General features: G+C 37.0%; 1 protein-coding gene across 5 annotated transcripts in view; it reads left to right on the top strand.

The window, feature by feature from the left end:
- Window positions 1–23,674, top strand: part of Znf407 (zinc finger protein 407) — a 447,403-nt gene that overhangs the window by 200,928 nt on the left and 222,801 nt on the right. The window contains exon 5 of one of the 5 annotated variants that reach the window (XM_074069628.1): window positions 1–2,099. This exon is cut by the window's left edge and continues 10,539 nt beyond it. The exons of the other annotated variants lie outside the window; for them this stretch is intronic. The gene's annotated coding sequence lies outside the window, so the exon portion shown is untranslated. Of the gene's footprint in view, window positions 2,100–23,674 lie in introns of those variants that run through there. 5 annotated transcript variants of the gene reach the window in all.

The raw sequence follows: 23,674 nt of genomic DNA, 5'->3' as shown, positions 1-23,674 counted from the left end.
GCAGTTATCATCAAATCATAATGATAGTTTGTTAGTTAAAGGCGATTTCAGTCTATAAAACTTTGATTACTAGAAATTTAGCTGTGGTTTTATGAGTTTTCCCATATGATTGCCCACAAATTTTTATGTTGACTAAAATTATAAATTGTTTAAACTGTTCAAACAAATTACTCAGCAATTAAACCTTCAGCAAAATTGTAATTCATTTTAAATTTAGCACAGAGGTTTGATGCTCTTTCTGAGGAAAACAACCAAACGTAACAGTAAAATATGTAAATTCAGTATTTTGCAAGAACCTTTTCCCATAGGACGTAAACATTCCCAGTACTGTGAGTAAAAGCAAACCTTCCACTAATGTGAGTTGATTTTGTAGTGTAGGATCACTGGAGAAAATTCCTGCTTTTGAACTTCATTCAGATTTCATTGTTTCAAACTTAAATTTTTAAATCTTTGTTTTATTCTCAATGTCTAGCACTTTAAGTTTTAATATTTAAACTCATTTGCAACGAAGTAAAGTGATATAACAGTGTTTAGTATTACATATTACCTGTGTGCTGAGAATGACATAACCTGAGAACATAAAAGGAGCAAGCTGGACATTGGTACCAGTATAGCATTTAAAAAGTCATTCTCTCTTTTCAATTGCAATCAATAGATCATAAGAATGTTCCCAACTTTAGTGAATTTTACTTATATATGTACTTCTATAGTACAAGTAGCAATAGGGTGGATATTTAACCATAACTTACATATTAAGGTATGTTTAACGTGCATTTGTAAATGAAGTTCTATTTTAGCACTGTTTCCATTCTTGAAAAACTTCATTGTTGAGTTTTTTTTTTTTGCCAGTTTAATAGCCAAAGTCTACCAGTACCTTTATATTTAGGTTGCCCTTCAATTTTTGCCCACAGTACCAAGGTCCATCAAGATCATTTGTTTCCTGCATGACTCCTGATGTTGGGAACCATGAGCCACAATCTTGGCTTTCAATAACTTGCATAAAAGCAATTTTCCAAAATGGAAGAGAGTCAAAAGCAGATCTTCCTGCATACACATGCAGGCTTTCCGTATATTTTAAACTTATCAAATAACAATGTTCATATGAACATAACCTGAGCACAAAGCACATTTTATCAAAAGGTGGAAATACTTAAACTTTGTGATTGCATTCTGAATTTGGTGTGCTTTATGTAATTCTTGATCTTAATTCTGCATCCCATTTTTCTTTTGCAGTTTGTTATTGTGATAATTTAATATACTGCGTACTGTTTTCAGTATGTTGATGAGGTTGTATTCTGTTTTCATTCTGCTCTTAATTTTCTTATTTCTCATCTTATTTTTGTTCTCACATTTTTCCAATAAACAAAACTTAAGTCATATTGGTCCCCTCCCCATCTTTTCTAACTGTTGAGTTCTTCAATCTTTTCCACTAGCTTTCTTACGGATTTGTTTAATGGAAATGAACTTCTAACACCTTGTCTCTTACAGTCCATGTTTTCTTAATCATATTAAGGTTTTTATCATTTAAATTCTTTTTAAGAATATGAGAACTTACAAAAGAATAATATTAATAAATATATATATGTATATATGTATGTGTATGGGTGTGTGTATGTGAGTACATACGCAGACATAGATTTATTGTCGTGATGAAAAGCCTAAGACCAGTCTTTATCTTTTCTTGTTGGAAGAATACCTAAGTTCTGTCCATATACAGTAATTGTTGATCAGAAACTTAGAATAATACCTGGGTAGAATGGAAGCCTAGAATCTTAAGAATTATATCTTTGATGAATATGGTTTTTATTGATTGTCAGATAACTTGACTTCATTTGTCAGTGGTTTACTCTGTCAGCAACAAAACACTTTAGGTAATATGTCAGTTTATCATTTCAGGAGCAAAATAATTAGCTTGTTCGCAGTCAAATTCATCATACCAGAATAATATCTTCAGTAATTTTATTGATGTTTCAAAAGGGCTTCCTAAAAATTGAAGCTTAAAATTAGATACTTAAGCATTTTTCTAAATTTGTTTCTCTTTGTTCTTTGGTTAAGACAAATGCAAAAATAACAACCCATATTTAGAGTGATATTTTATAATAATTTCTATTTGGAATATTTTGAAATTATGGTAATTGGTGCCGTATAAATTTTTAATCTGGATAATCATTAACTTTTTTTACTGTTTTTGTCTTGAGTATGATGAATTAAAAATAGCTAAGAAATCTAAAATATTTAGCTTGTCATATTATTCCTTGGTCATATATGTTATTAATAAATATGAGATTCATTTTATAAATGTTCATTTCCTTTATGTTTTGGTTTCATTATCAATTTACCATTTGTTCATTATGTAAGATTTATCATTTATATTGTAAATAGTTAAGTGTCGCAAATGTGGGCCATGAAAATGGCAACATATTCAATGGTGAGATACAATATTCTCTCAATATTTGATAGTGCTTTAAATTGCTAATTTTATATCTTCTAAATTTATTGATTTACATCCTGAAAATGAAGGATGGTTAAATACTTTTAAGTACAGATCTATACTTCTTGTAATTGAGAAGCACCCTACTATTTTTAGTAAAATATCATAGCAGATATCAAGTTCCTTGGTTTGGTTGCATTTGATGACAGCCATGCAGTACAGTAGATGCAGACCTGTCGTTAGCATGTGCCCTCTACATGGAAGAGCCTTCTGAACCTGCAGTCAACACCTATAGCCACTGCTAGTTATCTCTTAATCCATGCTGCTCACTGTGGAAATGACAGAAGGGTGTGCATTCCTCTGTATGAACAGTAAACGTTCCATGAATCTTGAAGTGCACAGCCCCTTCACAACCTCTTATTCTCACTTCATCTTGCTAAAAGCAATAGCTGTTCCTCAAAAAGCACATAACTGTTTGATTTTCCCTCTCATTTCAAATCAGAATTGCTTTAAAAATAAAACATTTTGGCCTCCAGTAGTGGTACATGCCTCTAATTTCAACACTTGGGAGGTGGACACAGGACAATGGTTCATGGCTTGCTGTGCAAGAGTTAGTGAGACCCTATCTCAAAACAAGTCAGGTTAGGTTGTATACATCTGTAATCCCAGCTTCTCAGGAGGCTGTGGTAGGATATAATGATCCTAGGCAGTCCCAGGCAAAAGCAGGAGACCAATATCTGAAAAAATTAACTAAAAGTGAAAGGATTAGGAGCATGGCTAAAGTGGTAGAATACTGGCCTAGCAAGTACTCTGAATTTACTGTATAATACTTCAAAACACAAAAACAATAACAAAACAAAATACAACAAAATGTTTAATTTTGCTTGTTAAAAAATGCAGTGAACAAAATATAAGTTCATCTCATTATTCAAGAAAAATTCAACTTCTGGGAGGAGGGAGGATGAAGGTGAGGGAATGTAGTTGATGGGCTTCATATACATATGTGAAGTGGAACAAGGATACCTCTTGAAGTTGCTTTAAATGGGGCAGGGAGGGAGTCGTGAGGGGGAGATTGTGGGGCAATCTGACCAATGGTCACAATGAATCTCCCCTGTATAACGAATATATCCTAATAAAACTAGAAAAAGTAAAAGAAAAAATAGAAAGAATATATCCTAATAAAAATGGAAAAAATAAAAACAGAAAGAAAAAGTCACTTTTAGCTGTCTGTAATGTCCATCAGTGAGAACGTATTCCAGTTCTTCTGTGTACATAGAAAATGGCGTTCAACATGTAACTATATACATGTATTTTTATCCACGATGTCTTGCAGCTTGCTTTGCTTATTCCATATGTTATGGATATTATTCTATGTCAGTTTATAAATATACAGATTTATGAGATTTTAATGCCTTATTATCTATTGTTTATTGCATAATAATGTCATGATTTACTGTTTAATGGGTTTTTATAGTACTTCTAATCTTTTATTGTGTAAACATTACTATATATAAATCTTTTCTAACTTTTGTATGTTGTATAAATTCCCGAACTGGTACCGTTGTAGTACAGGAATTTGTATATTGTTAAATTTGGTGTTTTCTATTTCATGCTTCCATCAGTAATGCATGATAGCCATTTCATTTTATGTTTGGTGGTGGGAGAATGTTACTTTTACAATTAGATAACACATTTTTTTTCTGTCAAAATTTAAAAACATAAAATTTCAAAAAAACAATTCTTATTTTCTTTGCTTCAGGATAATTCTGTAATTCATCCATTAATCATTCCTTTTTCGTTAATAATACTTAGATGGAAAATTGAATTTACATTTCCTTACTAAATACGTACATATTTTATTGAACCCTTAATTTTGCCTAGAAAATTTAATAGTTAAGTTTGCAATCAATTGTGAAGTAAGGATCAATGACAGGCTGGGCGCTGGTGGCTCATGTCTGTAGTCCTCACAAGACTCCATCTCCAAAATAACCAGACCAAAATGGACTGGAGGTGTGGATCAAGAGGCAGAGCACCTGCTTTGCAAGTGTGAAGCCCTGAGTTCAAATCCCCACTCCACCAAAAACACACAAAAACAATAAAAAGAATGGCAAACATGATAGCCAATGTTCTATCACAAGCTAGCAATAAGAGGAATATGTTTTTTCTTTTTTCCTTTTTTTAAACTTTGCCAGTCTGTACGATTTCTAAATTATCTCAGAGGAGTAGTAATTCACTAAGTACAAATCTGGAGCTGTTATGATAATATGATCCCCTTCCTTAAAATTTATTTGAGACTTTTCCTGGTTGTGTGTGATAGCTAGTGAGGTCTAGGTCCATCCTCACCAACCTGTAATTCTTTGCTGCTTTTTGTCCTTTGTCACATTAAATGGAAATTCTCTAAATGCCCCGTATTCAAAGCCTACACCCATCCCTGAGCTGATCAGAGCTAGTGGAGGTTGTAAATGGCATTTTGGATGTACTCCAGAATGGTCAGCGATTTGTGCTTGCTGGTAGTGTTGCTCCTCATGGAACTCCCTGTGACTCATGGATGTGCTCCTACCAGTTCTTGCCTAGTGGAGAGAGCCTGGACACGTTCCACTCCCAGAAATGGAGGACTTGCTCATCTGTGTGCATCTGTGCTGCATCCATGCACATTCTCCCAGAAAGTCTGCCCAAAAATGTTACCCAAAAGTCTGTGCAGCTGTCTACCTCAGTCCTTGCATTCTGCCAGAGAAGAATTCAGGCAAGCTGCAAAAGTGAAAGTGAGAGTAAAGTTTACTAGGAAAGGAAACTGGTACTACTGTTTATTGAGTTCAAAGGGGGTTGGAGCCTTAAGTCCCTCCCTAGGATCAGCCTTGACAAGGTTGATGTCAAGGTTATGGTGAAGAGGCAAGGGTAGGCTTATAGATTAACAAAGTACAAAGTGTTAATGGACCTGACCCCTAAGATATGGGTACAACCCTGGGTCTTTGTTTTGTTAAGTAAAGATGTTTTGCTTCAGGAACTTGACTTACTTTAGGTGGGTGACATAGAAACATCTTCTGATGTCCCATGGCCTCGGTGGGCTATTTTGATCCTAATGGGGACTGTTAAGTGTTCTCTCAGAGACAGTGTTGAATCCCTTATTTTAAATGTTTTCCTTTGCATGTCCCTATTGTTTATGGCTAACTGCTGCCTAACAGGGGACTTTACTTTATAAAGAGCTTAAAATGTCAAAATAAATTTTGTATTCTGAAGGATGCATAGTGCTAAGTTTTGGTAGAAAAATATTTTACTTGAACATACTAACTGTATTCATGTTAGATTTTATTAGATTTAGATTAGATTGTATTAGAATGATTTTAAAGGCAGACTTGAAAGAATGGGTCAATGTTATCAGAAGACATATAAGCTTGTTCTGATTCCAGATGGAAAAGAAAGTTCAGTATTTCTCCTTCTGTCACATTTATATGTCTTCAGAACCAGGGAAGCTGTGTTAAGCTACCTTGGTTCCATGTGTCTACTGTGAATGACAGAGATAATGTGGTTTTTATCAATATTAGTTCTGGCTAGGTCACTGTTTCAAAAAGGTCAGTAATGACAGAGCAAAAATTTTTCACAGGAATGCTTTATAATGTACCTTGAAAACATGAAGCAATTTATTTAACAAACTTGATTGACCTTGGCTACTTAGTACAGGTTACATGCATATGAGAAGCTCAGGACCTTGCCAAGAATGCAGAATAGCATGAAGGCATAGGGCGCCTCTTCTGTCCACAGTCTTTGTGAGACCGGTAATACCTGATGTGCCCTGCAATGAGAAGACTGATTCAAGCTTACTTCACTTGGAGCTGGGCATGTTTTGTTGTCTAAGATATGAAAAACTTTTATGTGGAATTGTTTATAAATCATCACACATTTGTAGACCAGTTTAGAGATTTTATGAGATGAATTTTTTTAAAAAAATTAATCAGTTTTATAAAATTTCCATCATCAACAAATTAACAATAACACAAACCTTGCTGAAGTCAGGATTGTAGCTCAGTGTGTGCTTACTAAGGCTCTGAGTTCACTCCCCAGTGCCCAGAACCCCAAAGCAATGCAAAAAAAGTACTTCTTTCTATTTTGACATTAGCCATTTTGTTTTTGAAGCCGGCTATCCAATCACAGTTTTTGTATGCAATGCCATGTGAAAAATGCCTAGCATTACCAGGCAAGAACATATTAATTACTCTAATTAACATGTGACTTTAGAAGTTTTAGAGTAATCAGCATGCGGCTCATGGTTATTTGTATTCTTGTGGGAATTTTTCACCACCAGATGCAAATACTAGGCTAAAAATATTGCCTGGTTTGTATGTAGTGAGAATATTCATTGCAGTAGTACTGTACATCTAAGAAAACAGAAAGTAATTAAAATGTTGATTACTATAGTAAATCTCTAAAACATCCGATTATTTGTATTTCGTTTGTGCTCACATTTCTGAAAGTTAGCTATTGCAAACAACTTACTATGATTATTCTGATATCCTCCGGAAGGTTAGCTGAGTTGTTTCCTATATTACTTAGGAAAAAATTTCTTTTCACAATTGAAAATGTCAGCATCAATTTAAAGTAACACTAAGCATGTGCTTGCTTTCTGAATATTCTCCTCCTCCACCTCCCTGCAACCGCCCTGCCGAGGATCTTGCTGTGACAGTTTGATTAGATCATCAATCCTCACTGTTAACAGCACTTTTCCTGAACACCTGGGCTGCTGGGTCACATCTGAATTCAGCTACCGTGCTTTTGGTGACCCGACGTGCATTCACCATAGCAATTTACATTACGTGCACAAATTAAAAGTTACCTTATAACAACAGTTTACTTTAAAAAATGACCTCTTTTCCCCCATGTTGAAGTTCTGTTTTGTTATGGGAGTCAAATTTTTGTATGATGAAAGTTCTTTCTAGAACACAGCCACCCGCCATGATGAAGGTGTTCCTTTTTTCTTTTCACTTTTCCTCTTAGATCAGAATTCTGTGGTGAAAATGATCTTGTTTTTCATCATCTTGTGCTATTTAAAAATCTGCTTTGATTATATTTTTAAATTTTATCACAATTTCAGCCTAAATAAATAATTGAGTTTGTCATACAGTGCTGAAAATGTTTCTGCTCCTAAATTCTCCACTTGAACTGTCACAGCGTCTGATTTATAATTTTCTATTTATAGTTGTAGTGAGCGAGTGAAATACCTACTTACATTTTCAGTGCAAATTGTTTAGTAGTAGACTGCAACATAAGCTAGTGTTAAATCTAGCATTATTGGATTTTTGATACCATAATTATCTTTGTTTTCCCCATAACTCTTCCTTTTTGTAACAAGGGGAGGAAAAATGTGAAAATTTTACCATTAAAATTTATGGTGCCTGTACTCTGGAATAGAGATGTGCCTTCTGTTGTCCAAGCAGTGCACTCCTATTGATGTCTAAGCAGTTAGGTGCGACAGAGACACTGCACTAAAGAACGTCTCTACGCATCCTGGGCAGAGTGGAACAAGACTCTGTGAATTCTATCTGTGGTTTTAGATGGTACTTTCTGATTTTAACATGTCAGTTGTTGATTGTGTTAAGGCAGTTTGACCATTGTGCACAGAAGGGAAGGTGGAGTGGTCTGTTGAGAAAACCATGGTGCTCCTACTTGCTTCTCCATGCTTTTGCTCTCTTTCTTTTTCCTTCCTTCCTTCCTTCCTTCCTTCCTTCCTTCCTTCCTTCCTTCCTTCCTTCCTTCCTTCCTTCCTTCCTCCCTCCCTCCCTCCCTCCCTCCCTCCCTCCCAGTCTCTTTCTTTCTTTAAGGGTGGGGGGATTAATGATTTTCTTTTTTTTTGATTGTGCTGGGTGGGGGTGCATTGTGGCATTTACAAAAGTTCTTGTAGTAAATATATCAAATATATCATACTTGAATTCACCCCCTCCACCATTCTCCTTCACCCCCCCCTCATTCCTGGAATAGTTTCAACAATACCACTTTTCCATTTACATACATGTGTGTGTTTACACAGTACTATGTTCACCCCCCCATTTCCACCCCCCGCCACTGGTACCATTCCCCCAGGCAGGACCTGTTCTCTCATCCTGCTCTCTGATTTTGTAAAAGAAAAAAAAAATAATGTTTTAGTTTAGTTTGTTTAAGGTAGCTACGCAGGGAGTTTCCTTGTGACATTTTCATACACATATGTATTATAGCCTCAATTGGTTCATCTCCTCTGTTTTTTTTTTTTCTTTCTTTAAACCTTAGCCCTTTTGTTATGGTGATTTCAAATTGGTTTAAAAATTCTGTATTCATTCTTGTATAAATTTGTTAGAAGACCCCAACGGTGTACACATTACATAGACCTTCTTTTTCAAACACACTTTTCCTATTGATGTAAATCTTTTGGAATCATTTGATTTTTAAATGGCTCCTGCACATTTCCTAGAGTGAGGGAACATACTTTTAAATACTAAATATTATATAAGATTAGTTTGTGAAACTCAAAGCCAACATGTGTGCATTTAGGATTTCTACACCTTTCCTGAGCAGTGAATGACTCTTACAGTACTATAACTGTAGGCATTTATATCCCCGTTAAACTGTATCTCTTACGTTTTCATTAGCATAGGTAATGTCCTGAAAACAAGTTTATCGTATCTCAGAATGTTTGTGACAACCATAAACTCCTAAGAGTTTGACAGTGACCCAGTGTGATACTTTTAACTGATGTGATTAATAGCCAATTAACCTATTTTTAATTCATTCTTTGCTGTACACAGCCACGTGACCATCTCAGGTTCTTTAAATCTTTTTTAGTTTCCCTGTATAGAATTGTAGAATGAAAGCTGGGCCTGGGGTTAGAAGAATTTAGTTCCAGCTGAATCCCTAAGAAGCCTTTTTTCTTTGGAGAAATCTCTTTATTATTTCCTGGTTTCATTATCTGTAAAGCTAATAAGACAAAATGCAGACTATTGTGGGATCAAATAAGGTAATGAGAAGTACTGTAAGGAAAATAAAATAGTATGTCCTAATTAAGAAAACTCTAGCATAAGATTATTAGATTCTGGAACCTTAGTTTTAATCCCCATACTTCCATTGTGTTAATGGATGTAATCTGGCCCAGTTACTTAAACTCTGTTTTGTAGATTACTCTGCTAAAAAGTGAAGACTAACACTTCTTAAAAACTTTTCTTTGGCTGGAGGTGTGGCTCAAGCAGTAGAGCACTTGCCTAGCAAGCTGGAAGCCCTGAGAACCACTTAAAAAAAATGTTTTCTTAAGGAGTAAACTGCATACAATTAAGTGTAAACATCACATAGCAGAGTGGTTTAAAAACAGGATGTATTCTATCACTGTGTCACCTTAATTTCATGCATATTATTTACCAAAGTTTTCTGAGACTAGTCTTGGTTTTAAGCTCCAGGAATAAAATACCTGAGAAAATTAACTTACAAAGAGAATAAGGGTTACTGTTACTGTGGCTTACAGCTTTGGAACACATGTCCACAATCAGACTGATCCATTTCTTTGGCCTCAGGGGGGTTGTGCCAGATGACATTGGTAGGGGACACATGGCAGAGCAGACTACTCATCTCATCAGCCAGGAAGCAAAACTTAAAGTGGAAGGGGTCCGGGCTCCACTGTTCCCTGCAAGACGAGTCTGCAGTGACCTAAGGACTTCCCATTACTTTCCACCTCCAAAAGGTACTCTGACCTTCCAGTAGTGCCACCCTAGGAACCAGCGTTATACACCTGAGCCTGTAGGGGAGACTTATCCAAACCCTGGCAAAGAGTAAGATAAATACCCTTTACCTAACCAGTTCATATTCTCATGGGGGAGTCAGAATCTGGACACATGAGTACACCAGGCTTTTAGGAAGCAGTGGGTGCTATGGAGGTAAAGATTGTGTGCTAGGAACAGGATGTCCGGGGAGGGTGCATGGGAAACTGATTTTTAAGTAGATTGTTCTGGGATGTCAACTCCAGAAAAAACTCTGGATAGGGGATAATTGTAGACTAACTTGTAGTCATAAGAAATCATCCAGAGCCTGAGGCATGTACAGTAGAAATTTGAATGATGAGAAAGAATGTATCACAGAGCATTCCAGGCAGACAAAATAGAAAGTGCAGAGTTTGTGAAATAGGACCTTAGTGTGGGAGCCTTTGTAGGTGTGATGTACATATGCACAGGAGTAAGCATCTTAGACAGATATGTGGAACATGCAGTTCACACGGGGTCTTGAGAGTCATGGGGAAGAGTTTTTTGGGAGGATGTGAATAGGGTGAGTGACACTTTGAAGACCTACACTGGTTGCACTGGAGCAGTGCTGACAAGCCCCAGCAATAATTTTTTTACAGTTTTGTAACTCCCCACATTTGTAAGTTGATACTCTAAACATCTGTATCTTAAGTATAAATAGTGGACAAGATATTTCTAGTGTAGAGTAAAAATAATCCTTATTCCACCTAAATTGTGTATGCAGTGGAACATGCATAATACCAAAGATTTGATACCCACTGTTATCCCACTTAAAATATATGAATAAACCCTTTAACTTGGACAATTTATACTGTTTTCTTCTTGAACTCATGTATCTATTTCACCTTCCCCACAGATTTTATTTTGTAGTATTTATATTTGCCAGTATTTTAATAGTCATCCTGTCATGTCTGAGTAACAATATATAGTCAGCTTTCTGTGTGAATTCTGCATCACAGATGCAATCAACATTGGACTACAAATGAATGATATAGAAAGGGGCAAGGTGTGGTGGTACATGCTTGTAATCTCAGCTATGTGGGAGATGGAGGTAGGGCGATCACATTTAAGGATGGCCTAGGGGAAAAAGTAAATGAGACCTTATCTCAACAAACAGTTGGTTTATGCCCGTAATCCCAGGAAGTGGAGGCAGAAGGATCACAGCTCTTGGTGGAGGATGGGGGAGGGAAATCTCTAGGCGCTGTCTGAAAAAATAACCGAAGGTAAATAGGTCTGAGGGTGTGGCTTAAGTAGTAGAAGGCTTGCCTAGCAAGTAGGAGAACCTGAGTTTAAGACAAAGGAAACATGCTAAAAAAATTGCATCTGAACATATACAGACTCTTTCTTGTTATTTTCTCGAAACAATATAGTATAACAAAAGTTTGCTTAGCATTTATGTTTTATTCTATATTATGAATAATCTAGAAATGTCTTAAAATATATAGGGGTATTTGCATAGGTGATACACAAATACTGTGTCATTTTAAATGTGCCATTTTTAGGGCCTTGAGCATGTGAGGCTTTCAGTATTTGTGAGAGTCTTTAGTCTCTGGAACCAATCCCCTATGATACCCAGGGACAATTCACGCACACGCACAAACACATAAAGGTCTAATAAAAATTACTTATAAATACTACTAATACACAATTGATTAAAAGAACAAGAAAAACTATAAAAAGTTTGCTGATTATTAAACACAAAATGTGTAATGTCATTGGGATTCGTCTCTTACTGCAATGGAGAGGGTTTTTATACCTGTGTGTGCATAGATGAATATACTCATATTTGGAGTGGCACAGTCTGGTGGGGACGCATAGTGGACGTGAGTAATACTGAGATCTATAAAGGATTCTTATGAGTGGAGTTGTAAAGAGTGCCAGGTGCCTTGTTTATATTTTACATATGTGTTCGTATTGCTCGGAGTACATCATGTGATGCTGCCACTGACATTTTTATAAAGTTAGTGTGGCTCCCAAGACTCTGACAGGACTATAAAGATGCAGGGGTGTTTGATGAGTGACCCGAATGGGTAGTACATGCAAGTTGCAAACACTGAAGTTAGTCAGCGTTTGATAATGTTCCTCCTTGAAGAAAATGAAGATGTTACCACTGAGTCATTTTTCTTTTATTGATGTCTTACTGTCTCTGGAAGGGAAAGGTGGAAGTTTTTACCTCTTGCTCTTTGAAATCACAAGGCCTGTGCAGGGGAGAAGGTCCTGAGCCATGCTGAGGGCGTGTACTCTCTGTCCTGTCTTATAGAGGAAAGGTGCAGAGAGGTGCGGTTTATAAGAAGTTATCCTAAGGAGTCTTAAAAGACAACTGTCAAACGTGGGTGATCTGACTCTTCTACATGGATTGGATGTACTGTGAGGTCTTTTAGTTTTTTAGTTTTCTTGACATCATCATTTTTACCTGAGTGAAATGAGACTTCACTCTCTCAGGCATTTTACCTCTTCTGTTTTACATTCCTCCCATTAGAAGTGGTGTTGTTCATGGATGACTTTGTAGTATGAGTGAGGAGCCACAAAGTCTGATCAGAAATTGTTGGCCTTATTCCTGTCCCATCTCTAGTATATCTCAACTTAGAGCATGTGGAATTAGGCCTGTGTCCTGTGTCTAATAGCCTCCTTGTCTCAAATATATAGAAATATAGCAAACAAGCAAAGGTCAACAATCTGTACTCCAGGTGTATGGCATTTTGCTTTTCTCCCTTCCTCCCTCCCATCTGTCTGTCTGTCTATCCATCTGTCCATCCATCCATCCATCCATCAACAAGGTCTCACTGTGGAGCCCAGACTGGCCTGGAACTCAGGATCCTGATCCTCTTGTCCAGTGTCTTATGTGCTGGGATTATAGGTGTGAATTACCATGCTGTGCTACCATATTGGCAGCTTACATAGGCTTTTCTTTTTTTATTTAATTTATTTATTTAATTAGTTAATTTTTTTATTCATATGTACATACAATGTTTGGGTCATTTCTCCCCCCTCCTCCCACCTCTCCATAGGCTTTTCTAATGGCAGTCACTTCTCTAGGTCCCCTTTGAGTTTGACCACTTTGGAGGAAGGTAAAGAGGATGAGTGGGAAGACTGACTTTTTTATGTTAAGGGTGAGGAAAGAGTTTTGAGATAAATATGATGTAGGAAAGGAGAGTTAGCATGTGGTTCTACTCCAAGATATTTTTTAGGCTTAGCAATAAAATGAAATAGACTAAATCAGAAATACATTTCTTAAAACAATCTGTACTTTATGCACCCTTAGAGTGCTTGGGGGGGTAGTCACTGGTCTAAGTCTGAAATTGGGACAGAGAGAAGGTATGAAAGGAGTTTGTTAGCTTAAGGGACAGGTGACAGTGGTTTGGGCATCACTCATGGGAGTGGCCAGCATGTGATAGATTTTGAAGGCTGAGCTCATGGTACTTACAAAGGATAAGTGCATGTTAGATATGAAGTAGAAAACTCAAGAATGGAATCAAAACTGGGCAAGTGAAGTTGCCTTTGTCTGAGGTGGATAAGATTGTGCCCACATTTCGAGATAGGTTTGGAATAAAACCACCCACTGCAGTGGAGAATCTGAGTAGGAAAGTCGCCTTTGTGATTCTAAAACAGAAGGCAGACGCCAGGTCTGAATAGCAAGGTGTATACTGGGATTCAAAGCTCTAGAGTTGTAAAGGGAAGGGTGAGGCCAAGGCTTGGAAGTCCACTGGGACGTCAGGGAAATGAAGAGGACACTGCAGTGGACTCTAAGAGAAACATGGTAAGGGAAGGTGGTTCATGTAGCCTTCTTAAAACCAAGTAACAAATGTGCTTCAAGAAGATGCTTATTATGTAGGATAGATATTATTAGTAATATCAGTTACACAGAATTAGACATTCAGACGCTTAAGGAATCTTACTGAATTCATGATTGTTGAAGTGGATGGAATTTGAGATTTCCATGTCCTAAGCCGTAAGGTTCTGGAATTTCAGACTTCAAGATTGTGCCTGGGCCTCTCTGCTCAGAAGATTTGCTAAGTTGTGCATTTCTGGTGATGGTAGTGACAGCATAAATCAGTAGGTCTCACTCCTGTGATTGGCTTCTGTGTTGTTTAAACAGTCCTCAGGTTGTTCTGATAGAACAAGTCTGTCCCATACAGCCCCACATCCTTCTGTGTCATGTGAGTGAGGACAGAGTTGTTGCTATGGAAACCACCCTCTCTGGTGTGGTGTTCTCTCCTGTGCCTCCTCCACTAATACATGACCATACTGCAAGTGCAGTGGTGCACGTCTCTGGTATTGTTCTTCCTGGTCTCCCAGCAACTTGTTTTCAGATGTTTCCAAAAAACACACATTAGAATATTGTGGTTTTTTTTTTTTTTTTTTTTTTTCGGTATTGGGGTTTGAACTCAGATGCCTACATCTTGAGCCACCCTGCAAGCCCTTTTTTTTGTGTGCATATGATGGTTTTTTTTCTGAGATCGGGTCTCGCCAACAATTTGCCCTGGCTGGTTTCAAACTGCGATCCTCCTGATCACTGCTGCCTCAGTAGTGTAGACATGAGCCACTGGTGCCCATCTTGTTTATGGTTTTGAGGTTAGTTAATATTACTAGAGGACTTTATATCATGTTTTGTTTTTATATTTTTAAAAGATGGTAATTTTATGGATGGCATTTTGCCCATCATAAACTTTTATATGTTTTATTTGGTTTTCTCTTATCTTTTAAGATGTTGATGAAACTATTCAATATATATTGTTTTATTTAAACATCAAAGATGATGCAGTTTTTTTGTTAGTAATCCTATTACTTGATGTGCTGAGTGGCCATTTTAGAATTTATTAGGATTATGCTGTTAAATTCCTATGTCTGTTAAAGCAGAGTAATATTTTATAGATGTTACACTGTTAGCAGATAGAGAAGGAAATACCTAACGGGATTTGCTCAAATACCATTTCCTATCACTGTCAGGTCAGGCGGGTACAGCTCACAGTTTTATTGTTTCATTTTACTTTTCACTTTTTCTCTTCTTGATGATATTAGGCTGCTGCTGTACTGCTTTAGCCACATTCCCAGCCCTATATGCTTTGGTTTTTTGGGGGGATAGGATCTTTTGTTTTTCCTAGGCCACTTGGACCTCAGTTCTCGGTACTTATGCTTCCCATGTGGCTGGATGACAGATGTGCACCACCATATCTAGCTTTTTTTAATTGAGATGGTGTCTCACTAAGCCCTTTGTCCTGGCTTGCCTGTAACTGTGATCCTCCCAATATGGGTATCCAGGGTTGCTGGGATTACAGATGTGCATCACTGTGTCTTGCTTTCTCTTTTACTTTTTAAAGCTACTTTGTTCTCTGTTCTTTGTTGTTTTGGGATTCCCTTTGGCTGTGCTTCATTCTTGTTTTTTCCCTTGGAAACTCCTGGCATTTCACCAATATTCTTATTTCCTTCTTCCCTTAGAGTAATGCAGGACAGCAGAGTATTTTTCACACAGTTGTGGATTTGAGTTTTGGTTCTGCCACTTACTCATTGTGAGACCTTTTGGCAGGTAGGTTAGAATTTCTGTGTGTGGGAGGAAGTAATGAAGATACTTACCCAAGAAGGCCATGAAATGTAAATCAGATGTAAATTTTTCAGCACATAGGAAACTACTTAGTAAATTGCTTAGAAGGACTTTAAAAAATTATTCAGACGCCAGGTCTGAATTTTTTAGGTTTACCTAAAAAATTAGTTAGCATTTGTTGCCCTTAATGCAGAGAAACTAAAGCAGATACCTTAAAAGCAACTGAGGCCAATAGGATAATGGGACCAGGAATTAGAGAAAAGGTGAGATCAAAAAGAATTAACCTAGAAGGTAACACACACGCACAGGAAATTAATGTGAGTCAACTCCCTGTATAGCTATCCTTATCTCAACCAGCAAAAACCCTTGTTCCTTCCTATTATGGCTTATACTCTCTCTTCAACAAAATTAGAAATAAGGGCAGAATAGTTTCTGCTGGGTATTGAGGGGGTAGCGGGGAGAGGGAGGGGGCGGAGTGGGTGGTAAGGGAGGGGGTGGGGGCAGGGGGGAGAAATGACCCAAGCCTTGTATGCACATATGAATAATAAAAAAAAATCTGTGTTTAATGTAATTTTAAATCCATGTCCTGATAAATAGCCAGAATTGGATTTTCTTATAATTTATTAATTTGTGTGGCAGTACTAGGTTTGAACTCAGTGCTTTTCCCTTGCTGGCAAGCACTATACCACTTGAGCCCCTACCCCTTTTTGATTTTGATTTTAATTCAGGCATGATCTCACATCTCCACCTTCTGTGTAGCTGGGATTGCAGGGATGTGCTACCATGCTCAGACCTATTAATTTTTTTAGATAACCTGTTGTTGATGCTTTGAAGACAGTTCTTCCTTTCATCTCTATTGCTGTTATTATTTTCTGTTTTGTTTACAGCACTTAGTTTTACTGTGTGTGCATGCATGGGCGTGCATGCATGCCTCTGTGTGTGTTGGGGGCTAATTCTACTCAGAGATCAAATGACCTTCTTGAATGTGAGTGTCCATGCCATTCAGATGTGAATATTGCTTCTGTTTCTCTCTTCTTTCTGGGGCTCTAGTACTTGCATTGCTATTCTGTTTTTATTTGTGGTAGAACTGAGGTTTGAGCTCAGGGCTTTGTACTTGCAAAGCAGGTACTCTATCCCTTGAGCCACACCTTCAGTCTATTTTGCTCTAGTTGTTTTCTGAGATGGGGGTCTTGCTAACTATTTGCTTGGGTTGTTCTCAAACCATGATCCTTCTGATCTCAGCCCCCATAGTAACTGGGATTATTGGTGTAAGCCACTGGCACCTGGCTATCATTGACATTTATATCGGTCACTCTTACCTCTCTCACTGTCATCTATTTTTTCCATTCTCCTTTATATTGAGTTTGATATTTTCTGTTGACTGTGTCTTAGAATTCACTAATCCTGTCCTATATACTGACTTGTTCTTTCAGACCATCCAAAGAAATCTTAATGAAAGATACTTATTTTTTATTTACACTTAATATGGTACACGTTTAGGGGGTAGTATGTGAACTTTCAATACATGTATACATTGGGTAATGTTCACATCAGGTAAACTTACATATTTCTTCAAACAGTTACCATTTTTGTGTGTGTATGTTGTAACATTCAAAATCCTTTCATTCTGTACATTGACTTTTTAGGGTTAGTATGTTCACCTGATTTTTTTTTTTCATGTGATATATAATTTTCTTATGTAGCTCTTCATTTTTCTTCTGTTTTTGTCCTCCTTTTCTTTAAAGTGGTAACCATATTTATTTTAATATTTAGTTACTTTTACCTGAATTTTTTTGTTTGTATTTTATTTCTTCTTTACATGTCTGGTAATTTCATGGTTGTATGTTCAATTTGGTGTGTTAAAATACTCACCAAGTTGGCCCTGGTGGTGTGATCTACCAGGGAGGATGATGCTTTTCCTGTTGGGTAGAACCTGGGAATGGGCTCCATGGGGAGGCTGGCTGGCTGGCTGGCTGAACAAGGCTGTTTTTCTATTGCTTTCATTGGTTTTGTTTATGGAATTACCTGCATGTGGCCTGTCTCCCTCAGCTGGGAAAACTGCTGGAGGTATACCCATGTCCTATAAAGGGTTTGAGCTTTGTTCTTTGGCTTCCCCCATGTATCCTCAGAGTTAGACAAATCTTTTAGGGGTGAGACTATTTGTGGCAGGTCCCTTCTCTCCAGCAGGATTTCCTGTCCTCTGTGCTGTTTAGGTCACAGAAAACCACTCTGTCTACCTCTCCCTCCCCCGACCCCCTCTACCCCCAGTACCACCTTACCAAAGTCAGGGTCCTGAAGTGATTGGCTCTGAGTCTGGATGTCCTTCATTGCCACTGTTCCACCAGCCCTGCGTGTGGCCAGCCTTTCTTTTATGTCAGTGGAGCTTCTTGCTCCAGCTCCCTAGGTGAGGCTCTTTCATCTAATTCCTCTAGCTCCTGAGGTGGAGCTGAGAACACCCTTGTCATCATTCTCACCTTTTCTGGTTGTTGCAGTCAGAGCTTTAGCTTGAATTGCCAGATATCCTATGAGGAAGTGGCAGTCCTTAATTTTGTACAGTTTAGAAGTTGTGATTTGTTAATATGTCTTTAAAGTAGTATGAAAAAATTCCTGGCAATGGAGTATAGGGAAAACGATGCAGTGACAGGTGTCCTTTGTCTGCCTTCTTCACCGAGTGTATGGTTTACAGTCTTCCTTCTACAAGGGAATGTTTAGTTTCTAGTGCTGATATTGAGACATTTGTCAGGAGCATTAAATAAAATTCCTGAAGCAAATTATCCTTTTCATTTTTTCAATGGAGGGTGCTGTTTTTAAAAGATCTTAAACTTTGGTTAAATGAACTGTTTGTTTATATTATTTATTTATATTTTTGAGAGTCTCCCTTTAGTTCAGGCTGGCTTTTAAAACTCTGAATCCCAGTCTGTCAAGTGCTGGGATTACGGGTGTGCACCACTATACCATGCTCCTGTTTTTATGCCCCCTGCCTTAGCTGGGTAATGGATGTGTGCCACCATGCCCAGCTTTTTTTCCCTTGAGAATTGTGTGTCCAGACTGGCAAGGATTAAAGGCTTGAGTCACCATGCCTAGGTTATTTGAATTGTTTATAAGGATTGATTTAAACATGGGATTTCTTGTATGGTGGTATATAGTTCAATTACTGAAGAATAATCAATAAGATTATATCTTCTGCCAAAGTATCTGGTCCTCTGTACTGTGGCTAATGTTTCATAAACAACAAAGCAAGCAAAAACAAAGACACAAATTTTGGGGTTTAGATGCAAATTTTACAAAAATGGATCAACATTTTGCACTCCTAAAAATGATTTTATATGATTGCACAAATTTGGCACATATATTTTAGTGAATCTTTAATTTTCTTTTTATATATTTCTTAAAGACATTCATATAACACATTAGCAGTTCCTTATTTTTCACTTAATATGACTTTTTTATGTATTTTCACACATAAAATATCATGAATTTTTTATGATAAATATACAATAAATTTTACTGATATTTATGAAAACATCCAAAGCATATACTTTGATTAGTCTTTTATTTCCTATTCATACTATAAAAATGTAGAAATAAATGAGCATAGTTAAAAGCATAGCAAAAATTGTATTCTTAAAAAGTGAAATGGTGTGGTAGGTTCGGTGGCTTACACCAGTATCTACTTGGGAGATTGCAAGGATCCGTGTTCAATGCCAGCCCTTGCAAATAGTTCTCCAGACTCCCTCTACCAAATAACCCAAGCAAAATGGCCTGCTGATGTGGCTCAAGAGGTAGAGCACCTGCTTTGTAAGTGCAAAGCCCTGAGTTCAAACCATTAAAAAAAGAAAACATACTAAAATGGCATATATAAAGTCAGGATGGCCTCTCTTGTAGTCTATATATTTCTATGCTACCATATGTGATTTCATTTTTAGAAGTTAGGTATTATTATCCACGTTCTCTCCAATTTTAGACATTCCCAGTATCTTTGGAAAATTGAAAGTGTAGAGACCCTTAGAGCATATGTGTCCTCACCATTTCGTCAGTAGTGTGCAGCCTTTTTGTCCTCTTACCTTGTGTCCTTTTTTTTTGTGATGTCCCTTTCCCCCAACAACAATGGGAAACAAGTTTTATTTTAGCTTTTTCTACCAGTAGTGATCAAACAGTTGTTCAATACCATTGATTTTCCATTATTATTATGGCCCTTTGCAGAAGAGATTATAAGTACTTGTCTAAGTACTTGTCTAAGTGCTTAAACAAGCATGGCCGTCAAAGATGGTACCTTCTCTTCGCTGTCCAGAGTCTGAATGTTGAGCTGCTGTGGTTCGTTGCCTGTCAATACACGTAAACGAAATCCTCTTTGTTACTTCAGTCCCTCCCATGAACCTTACATAACTTTAATTTTTTAAGTTCTTTCTTCCTTGCTGTGTTGATAGATTATTCTTATCGAAGCATAACACTTCAATTATGTTGCTTCCTTACCCTGTAAACAAAACCACAAGCTCGTTTTGTGCTTCCCAATAACATTGGGCCTTCTCTCTTCATCACTCTGATCGCTATATGGAAAATATTTAATTTTTCCACAAATCATTTGGATTCGGCACATGAACACTTATTATAATCACAGATACACAAATTCTTGCCTGAAATTTGTACAAAGCATTGAAAATTCTTTATTAAAGCACAATCGTGGATTTGTTGGGATTCTGTAACTTCTTGATTTAACCTAATAATTGCTTCTAGGCAATTATCATATTACGATACAGATATTGTTATTTTAGATTTTGTTGAGGTTTTACTGGAAAGTTAATACGGTTACCTTCTGATTCAGCTTTCTGTTGTACTGATTTTCTGACAAAAGCTAAGTAGAATTTTCTTTCTACAATTAAGATGTCCTTTTGAGAGATTTTACTTGTGGAAATAGTTGCCAAGGACATTTTGGTCAGACTGCATCGCCTTTGTTATGTTTTTACTTATCTTATTGATCGACTGTTACTAGACCAGAGGGTCTGTAACTTTGGGTAGGAAGAAAGTCTGTTTGTACAAATGTATTTGAAAATCTTTTTTTTTTTTATTGCTTATGTTTCTTATACTTGATCTTGTTCTTAATCATCCATTTTTTGTCTCCTGCAATGTGGTTGGCATTTGTTTGTTTATTCATTTATTTCATCTGTTCATTCATTCATTCGTTCACTTAAATCTACAGTTTCGCATTTATTTATTTATCTACCTGTCATCTATCTATCTCTTTGTTTAAGCAGTACTGGGGCTTGAATCTGGGATCTCAATCCCCTATCACTTGAGCCATTCCCTCACACATTTTTGCTTTAGTTATTTTGTAGAGAGCAACTTGTGTTTTTACATGGGCTGGCCTTTCTGTAGTTGGGATTATAGGTGCATGCCCCCAAGGCAGTTTATTTGTGGAGATGAGGTCTTGCTAACTTTTTTTTTTCCCAGGATGGCTTTAACTATGATCCTTCAGATCTCTGCCTTCCCAGTGTACTGGGATTATAGGCCTGTGCCTCCATGTGTGGCCCTTTACTTGTCTTTCTTAACTTAATTGTGACACAATGGAATATGGCATTTGTCAATTTGAATTTTTTTTTTTTTAGTCTGGGCTGGACATGAACTGTGATGCTCCTAATCTCAGTCTCCCAACTACCTAGGATTGCAGTCATGAGCCACAGGTTCCTAGTTCCTGTTTTTAGTGTTTTGAGGAAATCTCATACTGTTTCCTATGGCGGCTCTGGTCATCTGTATCATGGTTTCTTTATCCCTTTGTATCCTGCGAGCATCTGTTCTTGTTTTCTTGCCGATGGCCCTTCTTCTCCATGTCCTTTTGATTTCACTTCCCTTCATTGTTAAGGGTGCTGTGCATATCTGCAGGTATTTATTGTGCATTTGTCCTTTTGAGAACTGTTTGCTTAGTTCATTTTCCCACTTACTGATTCGGTCATACGCACTTTTGGTGTTTTGCTTTCTTCTCTTTTTTGTGGTACTGGGTTTGAACTCAGCCTCTTGCATTTGCTCTACCAATGTGCCCCAACCCCTTTTTGTTTTAGTTTATTTTTCAGGTAGGGTCTCCTGCTTTGGTTTGTGATCCTTCTTTCTTAGCCTCCCGTTAACTCTGATTATAGGTGCACTGCCAGGCCCTGCCCTCATGTCCAAGTTTTTGAGTTCTGTTTCTTTTTTCCAAGAATTTCAAGGCAGAAACCTTGTTAACTTTTCTTAGTCTTTTTTTAGGGGGGAGGCAGCACTAGAGTTTAAACTTTATGCCTCACACTTGCTAGGCAGGTGCTCTACCACATGAGCCACTCCACTGGTCCTCTTTTGTCTTGGATGTTTTTGAGCTAGGGTCTCACTTTTGTTGCCCTAGCTGGCCTCAAACAGTGATCCTCCTGATCTCTGCCTCCAGAGTAGCTAAGATCACAGGTGTGAGCCATCAGTGCCTGGCATTCCTGTTGTTTTTATGATGTATCTGAATGGTGTCTTGACACAAAGCACAGTAGCAGTTTGTTTCTAGTGCAGGTCCATTACTGTGACAAAGTTTATGTTCTTAATTCCTTTCATAAATAGCTCCTACACTTTTTTGTTGGTATTTGTCCCTATAATCACTTCAGTAATCTTTACTTACTGGATAAACATGCGAGTAATAATGTGTAGGTCTAAAGAAGTAACATTTGTTTACAAATTGTAAGGAAAATTGTACATTTCTTTACTTCTCTGCATTTAGTTGTAAATTAGTCTTATTTTTTAAATTAACATTTGTGTAATTTGTATTTATTTTCTTAAGGTCTGTTTATGTTCAAAATCCTGTGAACATTGTTCTGTACAAGCAAAGAGACTTCAATTCTCTAGAACCTGATAGATGGGAATTATTTTAAGTGTAACTGACATATTTTCATACTGCTTTCTTTTCTCTTTTTCTGCAGACCATTTTAAAGCCAGGAATAGTTTCTCAAGCTACTCTGAATATTAGAGACACAGTATCATTTGTTTCTACTGTCTAATGGCTTCAGTTATAATATTTTGCATTTTAATCAGGAAATTTATTATTCAGCTTAAAATTTAATTCTTAAGTTTCTTTTTTTTTTTTTTTAAAGTACAAAGACAGGCAATCTACAGGGTATTTGTTTATGGGAATTAACTTGCTGCACTAACCCCTACATTTGAAATGTGAAGTGACTTTGTCTATAAATGTGGTTCTCGTCTTGCACTTAAGTTCAGTTAGTCAGAATGCTCCCAGAAGTTCTTTCTGCGTTAGTGACAGAAATTACTACTTATGAAATAGATTCGACAGCTCAAGAAAGCATTTCTGTGTCATTGTGCAGTGTCATACTGCCACCTGTGACTTCTTCTGTGCCTGGCACTAGAGAACGAAGTTAGGTTTGTATTGTCCTCTTTTGTTATTTTAATTGTGTACATTTCAGACTTTGTAGTCCTGTGTTTCACTTTACTTATTCATAAACACACTCACTATGTGTTTGTGGGTTTGAGTTTGAATATTTGCTTCTGCAAATAAAATGACTGCTTTAGCTTTTTTCTTATTTTAATCATCAAAATAATTTCTGCACTATAACCCTCTTCTTGTTTTGACTGCCTAAGCAAAGCTCTTTTTATGCATAGTTGTGTTTTAACTCAGCAGCTTCCTTTTAACACATTTTTGCTGAATTAGAAATATGAATGCAAAAGATAGTACAGGGAAATACTGCACATTTGTGGCCTTCTTTGGAGAACTGAGGAGTAGAACACATTCATTCACATGTGGCCTGTTTCCAGTCCTAGTCGTTATTGTTCAATGTATTTCAGTAATATAACTTCAATACATACTTTTATTGTATTTAACTACTGTGAAGCCCACTGAACACTAACAAGTAGTTAACGTAAGTAAAAACTAAAGCATTTTAGCATGACTGTTGATAAATCTAAAGGAAACAATATATCTCCTCTGTCTTCCTCTTGTTC

This window comes from Castor canadensis, chromosome 4 (assembly GCF_047511655.1).
Source record: "Castor canadensis chromosome 4, mCasCan1.hap1v2, whole genome shotgun sequence".
Lineage (NCBI taxonomy): Eukaryota > Metazoa > Chordata > Mammalia > Rodentia > Castoridae > Castor > Castor canadensis.
The sequence above is the reverse complement of the archived record's forward strand: the minus strand, read 5'-3'. Positions and strand labels throughout refer to the sequence as shown.